Consider the following 8,503-nt stretch of genomic DNA (forward strand, 5'->3'; position numbering starts at 1 on the left):
AATTAATATTTTTTAATATTAGTAATATTTAAATTTTATTAACATTTTTTATAGTTAATAGTAATAAATAATAACTAATATCAATGAGAGTTATAATTGAAAAAAAATGACAATAAGTTACCAAAACGCTACTTAGAGTAGCATTTTAATAAGCTAGCTTATGCATCCAAACATGTATATCCAAATAATAAATTAGCTTACTTTTGCCGAAGAATGAATAAATCAACATTAAGATAGTATGTCTACGAGACTATCAAGGAGGAAGCGGCTTTGTTAAAAGGAAATCACCCCTTCAATTGTGGGCCACATTGAACTCAAGATCATATTAACTTAATTCTTCTGAATCTTGCTAGATTCTTTGAAGAAATTTTCTCTGTTTTCAAATATCTAAAACCCTTAATATGGATACCCTTTTCCACCCTAAGTTTTCAGTACGAGAGCCTTCTTTAATTTTATGTACATAACACTTCAACTATTATCTCTAGTCTATCCATCTTCTCGGACCTTCCGGCTTTCCTCCTCACACTAAGAGGCTGTTTACCAAGTGAGTACTTATCGGCAATAGTCACCACTCTGGATAACATTCATTGCCATCAAAATCGGTTGATGATAAGCGTTAATAACCGGTAAGTGTTTACTAGATTAAAGTCATCACCCTCGCTTACCGAGTAAAAGCTCTCGATCCTTGCCTTCCCTTTTTACCGGATAAAATTCTCGGTCCTTATTATGTTCAATCGGTAAGTGCTTAGCAAGGTAAGTGTTCAATAAACGGTCTCTAAAACTCTAAAATACAAAGCTATGGGTCTATATGCACTAAATCATAAAAGAACTCCTCCAAAACCCTCCTCTCACACTTTTGTCGGAGATGAACAGTTCAACACTGAATATGGCAAAAAGCCATTTTACTGATCTTTATATTAGTCAGTTGGAGATACTCACCTTGGATATTAGTTGTTTGTACCACACCAGGACAACTTTTTTACGTTTAGCATTTAACTTTACGTAACGCGTGCCAATGTAACTTAGAACTCCACAAATTTCATGTTTTTTAAACTAATCATTTAATAAAAAATACATCTAAAACACCTTAAATACATTCATTGCATTTTATTAGTTATCGATTAATGAATCATGTTTAATCTTAACTTACTTGCATGTCTCCTAACAAAATATTTCGTCAAACACTAGCGATTATATTTAAATAAATTTGGTATGTTACTTTATCAAGAGATCTTTTTTGTTTTAATTTGAAAAACTTTTAATGTAAGTATATAACATCTGCTATAAACTTCTATATCTTGTTTTATTTATTACTTACCCACTCGAATCTATTGTAATAAATATATATAATAAAGGTGAGGGTGTTTATGTTGTGTGAATCTATTAGAGTATAAATAGGTGTGTTTCATGTGACCATTTTCATTCAATCAATTCATCAGTTTCTCATTTCCTTGATAGTATCTAAATGGGAAAATATGGTTTTCATTGTGGAATTTATGTCATCAATAGTTACCATTTGGGAAAATTAGGCCTATTCAGTTTGAGTTGGTTTCCCACATCGTGACTTGATTGCAAATGTGTATCCAAAATATATGCATAAAATAAGGTCCACAGGTTGCTTAAAAAAATCATGTAGCCATGCAATGAGCACAAAGCGAACTATTCTTTCGCCTTTTACTAAAGAATATCGTGTGCTTGTTGCTTACAATGGGATATGCCTATTTTTGGAGAGGCCTTCATTTTATGAATGCCTCATACAATTTGTAGTCTAAATTATAAAATGCATCGTTTTGGTGTTACAAAGCTGACCCTAACATTGATGTTACAAGACTTGTTTAGTTAAACAAGGTTTATTTTATGTTTAATAGCGACTCAAAACTCAATAAATACGAAACTCGAGTTCAAACCCCTATTATCAGACACTGCAAATCTTGAACTTTTTATGATGATGAGAAAGATGGAATTTTTAAGAGAGGGTCTCACTGGTTGCAGAGCAAACACCACGAAAGCCAAGCTACATACAAGTGATGTAGGTTGTGGCCGAGAAGCAGGTTGGTTATCTACGGTTAGATTGTTAGGGTGTCATCCCACATTGAAAATAAAATGAAACATGTAGCCATGTCTAAACCTATTTAAGAAGGTGGTTGTAGAACGTTATACATACTTACTTGGACGGGATCAATGAGTGATAAAAAAGGCTCATAATCTAGGTTGGTGACCTCCATTGCACGCAGAAGGGGTGCCTGCCTAAGGTCGGCCCAAGTGGTCGAGCCTACGTCATAATTTGTGACAGTAGGGGACAGCGTTCGTGCGGCCCTTTCCAGTTCCGAGTTTTGAACATTTTCTCGAACTTTTATCTCTTTTGATTGTTACGTAAAACTGTCTATGATTGCCTACCAAATGCCACCTTCTCAGTATTGTCTCTGGTGATCGTGGCTAAACCACCAATCAAACTACATACACCGAGGTGATTGCAACATCTGCACAAGGACAAGTTTCTATAATTAAACTAATCGAATCAGATTATGTTATTGTTAGGTGCCAATTTGTTGCATCTATAATATACGGATATCTACAACTTCTTATCTATAATAAAATTGACTCGCCACTCTCACTTACCGCGTAAGATTCTTGGTTTTTGTAATCTCACCCTGTGGCCAGTTAGGTAAGTGACACCGTAATTAAGCTTTTACCTCGCCTTTTTTAATTGTTGAATAATTTATAATCTTTTTTCTGATTCGAACAAAAGTCGCATGCATTTACATCCATTTGTGAACTCTTCGATAAAAAAATAGCTGCCGTTCCTTTTATTGAATTGTCATTTGAACGTGAATGCAAATGCGGAGCTAAAAACTGGTGCAAAAAGAAGGCCCTTAGCATCCTTTTAATATCACGCATCCATGCAATGAGCACAAAGCAAACTATTCTTTCGCCTTTTACTAGAGAGTACCATGTCCTCATTGTTCATAGTGGCATACACCTATTTTTGAAGTGCTCATTATCAATTATGTATTTGAAATATCCCACTCTTAGATAACGATCACAAATATAGAATTCTAAGACCAGTTAACATCTTTCTAATGATATATACCGAACATGCTTGGTTAATAAACACCACCTGAACCAAGCCCCATAAAAGTTATGTAGATTGTACATCTTAAAACATACTTACCTGGACGGGATCACTGAGTGATCAATAAGACTCATGGTTTAGGTTGGTGGCTTCTTATTCACTTTGGAGGGTGCTAGCCTAAGGTTGGTCCAAGTTGTCGAACCTATGTCATAATTTGTGATACTGGGGGCTGTGTTCGTCCTGCCCCTATCCAACTTTGGAGGGTGCTAGCCTATGGTTGGTAAAACATAGTTTAAAGGGAAATAAAATGACAAAAAGAGCACCCATGATACCAGATTCTTCTTTTGTATATTCTTCTTGTTCCATTTTCAAGACCTTGCTGCTAAACAAAAATAGTCTGCCAGAAAACCTTGTGTATATAGTATAAAGTTGGCGGCTGAATCCAAGAAAAGCAAAGAAGAGAGAAAATAGAGTTGGTCTAAACCTTCGATTTATGACTAAGATAATGAGGTTGTAGAAGATTTTGAGGCAGTGGAAGAAGTGGAAGTGGTAATTTGGGTGAAGGTGGCGGGAGAAGTGGTCGCCACCCATGTGTGGTGGCCAGAAAGGAAGACGAGCGGGAGCCCACCACCCAAGAAACAAAATGAAATTCAAGGCTGTGGAGCAAAGTGGTACATATATAATAAAGGTAAGGGTGTGTATGTTGTGTGCATCTATTAGAGTATTAGACTAGTGTTAGTAGCCGTTTATCAAAGTGCTTATTAAGTTGCATTACCTTACTGATAAATATGGGAAGAACCAATAATCGTACCCGGTAAGAACGAAGATAAGGACCTAGAGTCTTACTCGGTAAGTGAGGACAACGACTCTCACCAAGGTTAGCGCTTACCGGGTAAATTATTGTATACGATATCGTTTCGTGGACTAAAATCTTATCCGCTAAATAAGTGATCGTACTGAATTTTGCTCATAAATTCTTACCAGGGTAAGCGTTTGGTAAACGGGCCTTTAATGTATTTTGGTAATTTCTATTATCCTAGTCTAGTATAAATAGGTGTTTCATGTTACCATTTTCATTCAATCAATACAATTCAGTTTCTCATTTCCTTGATAGTATCTAAATGGGAAAATATGGTTTTCATTGTGGAATTTATGTTATCAATAGTTACCATTTGGGAAAATTAGCCCTATTCAATTTGAGTTGGTTTCCCACATCCTGACCTGATTGCAAATGTGGATCCAAAAATAGATGCATAAAATAAGGCCTACAGGCTGCTTAAGAAAATCATGCAGCCATGCAGTGAGCACAAAGCGAACTATTCTTTCGCCTTTTACTAAAGAATACCGTGTGCTCTAGGCATGGCAACGGGGCGGGGATGGGGCGGGTTTTGTAATCCCCGGCCCCGGCCCCGGTTTGTAATACCGTCCCCCGGCCCCGACCCCGGTCCCCGGCGGGTATGGGGATTATCATCTCGTCCCGGGTCAAATTCTAGCAATCCCCGGTCAAAACCCGGTAAACCCCGGTCAATCCCCGGTCAAAACCCGGTAAAAAGTATGCTTTAGTTTGATTATACCGGGGATCCCTGGCCCCGACCCCGTCCCCGCTTTGAGTAACATTCCCCGTCCCCGGACCCGTCCCCGGTTTGAGTCTACCGGGGATCCCCGTCCCCGGCCCCGGGACCCGTTTTAGCGGGGAATCCCCGTCCCCGTTCAGGTCGGGTGAACCGGGTTCCCCACCGGGTCGGGGCAAATCACCATCCCTAGTGTGCTCGTTGTTTACAATGGCATACGCCTATTTTTGGAGAGGTCTTCATTTTATGAATGCCTCCTACAATTTGTTGTCTAAATTATAAAATGCATTGTTTAGTTAAAGGTGAAAATGGTGTTACAAAGCTGACCTTCACATTGGTGTTACTAGACTCGTTTAGTTAAGCGAGGTTTTTTTGTGTTCAATAGCAACTCAAACTCGATAATTACAAAGCTCGAGGTCAAAAAACAAGTTAAATGCTCGAGTTTCCAAAACCCCTATTATCAGATACTACAAATCTTTAACTTTTTATGATGATGAAAAAAATGGAATTTCTAAGACAGGGTCTCACTGGTTGTCTGGTTGCAGAGCAAACATCACCAAAGCCAAGTTGCATACAAGTTATGTAGGCGGTGGCATAGAAATAGGTTGGTTATTTTTGTCTAGATTGTTAGGGTGTCATCCCACATTGATAATAAAATAAAATATGTAGCCATGTCTAAACCTATTTAAGAAGGTGGTTGTAGAACGTTAAACATACTTACCTGGATGGGATCGATGAGTGATCAAAAAGGCTCATGGTCTAGGTTGGTGACCTCCATTGCACACAGGAGGGGTGACTGCCTAAGGTCGGCCCAAGTGGTTGAGCCTACGTCATAATTTGTGACAGTGGGGCCAGCGTTCGCGCGGCTCTCTCTAATTCTGATTTTTGAATGCTTTCTCGATCTTCTCTCTTATGATTGTTTCGTCATTTCTAGCTAAACCCATTAATTGGTATTTAAATGGTACCAGCAACAAAAGGAGAAATTGATCAAACTACAAACTGCGTGGTGGTTGCAACATCTCTGCAAGGACAAGTTTTTATAAATAAACTACTACCAATCTCAATATCATATCAGATTATGTGAGACTCTGTCTTAGAAATTCCATTTTCCTCATCATCATAAAAGAATGGCCATTGTTCCTTTTATTGAACTGGCATCTGAACGTGAATGCAAATGCGGAGCTAAAAGCTGGTACAAAATATAAACCGTCCTATCTAAAGGTGTTGTAATAAGTTTATGTGACACTTTTGAGCGTCTTAACAAGTTTTTTAGGACATTTTTAATATAAAGTGTCTCATAATCAACTTTATAGGACACTTTTGAGAAAGTGTACTATAAACTCAATTTTTTATAGGACATTTGTTTTTATAGGACAATTTTTCAAATAGTGTCCTATAAAGTTGCTAATGGGACACTTTATGTTAAAAATGTCTTAAAAAACTTATTACGACATCAAAAAACATCATATAAACTTATTACAACACCTTTAGATATGACGTTTTATTTTATTGGTCCTATAAACCAAGTCTTATAAAGAGGTCTATTAGGACGCTTAGAAATTGGTAGTCTCCCATAAACCCGATTTTGTTATAGTGATGGTTTAGGTTGGACTGGTTGGTGGTTTCCATTGCACATTGGAGGGTGCTAGCCTAAGGTCGGGCCAAGTTGTCGAACCTACGTCATAATTTGTGATAGTGGGGGCCTGTGTTCGCGCAGCCCCTCTCCACTTTCAACTAAAAAGAATCATTTCTAAACGAGTTAAATTTAGGCACTACATGCTGAAAAATCCATTACACATCCGATGCGTGTTCGTGCACTCTCTCTATATGTGTGTGGTTGACTATACGTCCATTGTTAAGGGTCAAGATTAACTTCATCTTTTTAACCTCGATTTGTGAACTATATCAATTGGGTGTTTTTTATGTCGATTTTCCCAAACCAATTCGATCGAAATTACCTCTTTATAGCGTCATTTCTGTTAAGAATTGTCAATCATTTGAACAACTATGTAATTACGTTCAGATGCCAGTTCAATAAAAGGTAACAAATTGGCACCTAACAATAATATAATCTGATTTGATTAAAAGTTGTAGATATTTGGTGTATGTAGTTTGATCGGTTTTTCCTTTTGTTGCTGATACAGAAATGAGGATGGTTTAGCCACGATCCCCAGAGACAATACTGAGAAGGGCATTTGGTGGGCAATCAGAGACCATTTATGTAATAATCAAAAGAGAGAAAAGTTCGAGAAAACGTTCAAAACTCAGAATTAGAAAGGGTCGCGCGAACACTGTCCCCTACTGTCACAAATTATGACGTAGGCTCGACCACTTGGGCCGATCTTAGGCAGACACCCCTCATGTGTGCAATGGAGGTCACCAACCTAGACCATGAGACTTTTTGATCGCTCATTGATCCCGTCCAGGTAAGTATGTTTAACGTTCTACAACCACCTTCTTAAATAGATTTAGACATGGCTACATATTTCATTTTATTATCAATGTGGGATGACACCCTAACAATCTAGCCAAAAATAACCAACCTGTTTCTATGTCACAGTTACATAACTTGTATGCAGCTTGGCTTTGGTGGTGTTTGCTCTGCAACCGGTGAGACCCTGTCTTAGATATTCCATTTTTCTCATCATCATAAAAAGTTCAAGATTTGTAGTGTCTGATAATAGGGGTTTTGAAAAATCGAGCATATAACTTGTTTTTTGACCTCTCGCTTAGTAATTATCGAGTTTGAGTCACTATTGAACAAAAAAAACCTCGCTTAACAAAGCGAATCTTGAAACACCAATGTTAGGGTCAGTTTTATAACACCAATTTCGCCTTTAACTAAATGATGCATTTCATAATTTAGACTACAAATTGTAGGAGGCATTCATAAAATGAAGACCTCTCTAAAAATAGGCGTATGCCATTGTAAGCAACGAGCACACGGTATTCTTTAGTAAAAGGCGAAAGAATAGTTCGCTTTGTGCTCATTGCATGGCTGCATGATTTTCTTAAGCAACCTGTAGACCTTATTTTATGCATCTATTTTTGGATACACATTTGCGATCAGGTCACGATGTGGGAAACCAACTCAAACTGAATAGGCCTAATTTTCCCAATTGGTAACTATTGATAACATAAATTCCACAATGGAAACCATATTTTCCCATTTAGATACTATCAAGGAAATGAGAAACTGAATTGTATTGATTGAATGAAAATGGTCACATGAAACACCTACTTATACTAGACTATAGAACAATAGAAATTACCAAAATACCCTAACATGTGATAACCAGATCCTGGTTATTACCCAAGGTATTTAATACGTGATTATCTGATTTAATAATTAMGTGATAGYATGATAATTGATACATGCCGGTATGAGAATTTGTGAATTAATTGAATATATTTGTGAATTAATTGAATATATTTGTGAATTAATTGAATATATATATATATATATATATATATATATATATTTGTGTGAATATATATATGATTATATTATGCATGCATGTGCTATGTGTGTGCATGCATGGAGTATGTATGCATGTATGTGTTAGTGGTTATATGCATAGGTGTATATGTGGGATTGAGATGCATGCGTGTCTTAGTGAAACCGACTTTCCATAAAAGGAAAGTATAAAAAGAGGCTTCACCTCTTCATTTGCTATTTTGAGAAATTTGAGTGATTTAAAGAAGAGTTGTCTGGATTGCAAGATGGTGACATCAAGTGTTTGGAGTATCAAGTTGGTTTCAAGTTTTGGTTTTCAAAAGCTTTATAAGGTGAGTGGTTTCTAAACCTTTTTGTATAAAAATTCTACTGGTTTTATTTGCATGCTTCGTATTGTTATTC

General features: G+C 37.0%; 7 non-coding genes and 2 pseudogenes across 7 annotated transcripts; 7 read left to right on the forward strand and 2 right to left on the reverse strand.

Moving 5' to 3' along the window:
- Positions 1-1,634: 1,634 nt before the first annotated feature.
- Positions 1,635-1,753, forward strand: LOC112503400. The gene has a single exon (XR_003067959.1). It is a non-coding gene; the product is annotated as a U5 spliceosomal RNA (small nuclear RNA).
- Positions 1,754-2,160: 407 nt separating this feature from the next.
- On the forward strand, positions 2,161-2,321 carry LOC112503406. Its single transcript, XR_003067964.1, has one exon. It is a non-coding gene; the product is annotated as a U1 spliceosomal RNA (small nuclear RNA).
- A 575-nt stretch (positions 2,322-2,896) lies between these two features.
- LOC112503402 lies at positions 2,897-3,013 on the forward strand. The gene has a single exon (XR_003067962.1). It is a non-coding gene; the product is annotated as a U5 spliceosomal RNA (small nuclear RNA).
- A 151-nt stretch (positions 3,014-3,164) lies between these two features.
- On the forward strand, positions 3,165-3,322 carry LOC112503394. Its single transcript, XR_003067955.1, has one exon. It is a non-coding gene; the product is annotated as a U1 spliceosomal RNA (small nuclear RNA).
- A 1,052-nt stretch (positions 3,323-4,374) lies between these two features.
- On the forward strand, positions 4,375-4,428 carry LOC112503403 (annotated as a pseudogene).
- A 929-nt stretch (positions 4,429-5,357) lies between these two features.
- On the forward strand, positions 5,358-5,517 carry LOC112503392. The gene has a single exon (XR_003067953.1). It is a non-coding gene; the product is annotated as a U1 spliceosomal RNA (small nuclear RNA).
- A 711-nt stretch (positions 5,518-6,228) lies between these two features.
- On the forward strand, positions 6,229-6,368 carry LOC112503398 (annotated as a pseudogene).
- Positions 6,369-6,918: 550 nt separating this feature from the next.
- On the reverse strand, positions 6,919-7,078 carry LOC112503408. The gene has a single exon (XR_003067965.1). It is a non-coding gene; the product is annotated as a U1 spliceosomal RNA (small nuclear RNA).
- Positions 7,079-7,525: 447 nt separating this feature from the next.
- On the reverse strand, positions 7,526-7,644 carry LOC112503399. Its single transcript, XR_003067958.1, has one exon. It is a non-coding gene; the product is annotated as a U5 spliceosomal RNA (small nuclear RNA).
- Positions 7,645-8,503: the final 859 nt, after the last annotated feature.

Source organism: Cynara cardunculus, unplaced genomic scaffold (genome assembly GCF_001531365.2).
Source record: "Cynara cardunculus var. scolymus isolate 2C unplaced genomic scaffold, CcrdV1 Un_Scaffold_2951, whole genome shotgun sequence".
Classification (NCBI taxonomy): Eukaryota; Viridiplantae; Streptophyta; class Magnoliopsida; order Asterales; family Asteraceae; genus Cynara; species Cynara cardunculus.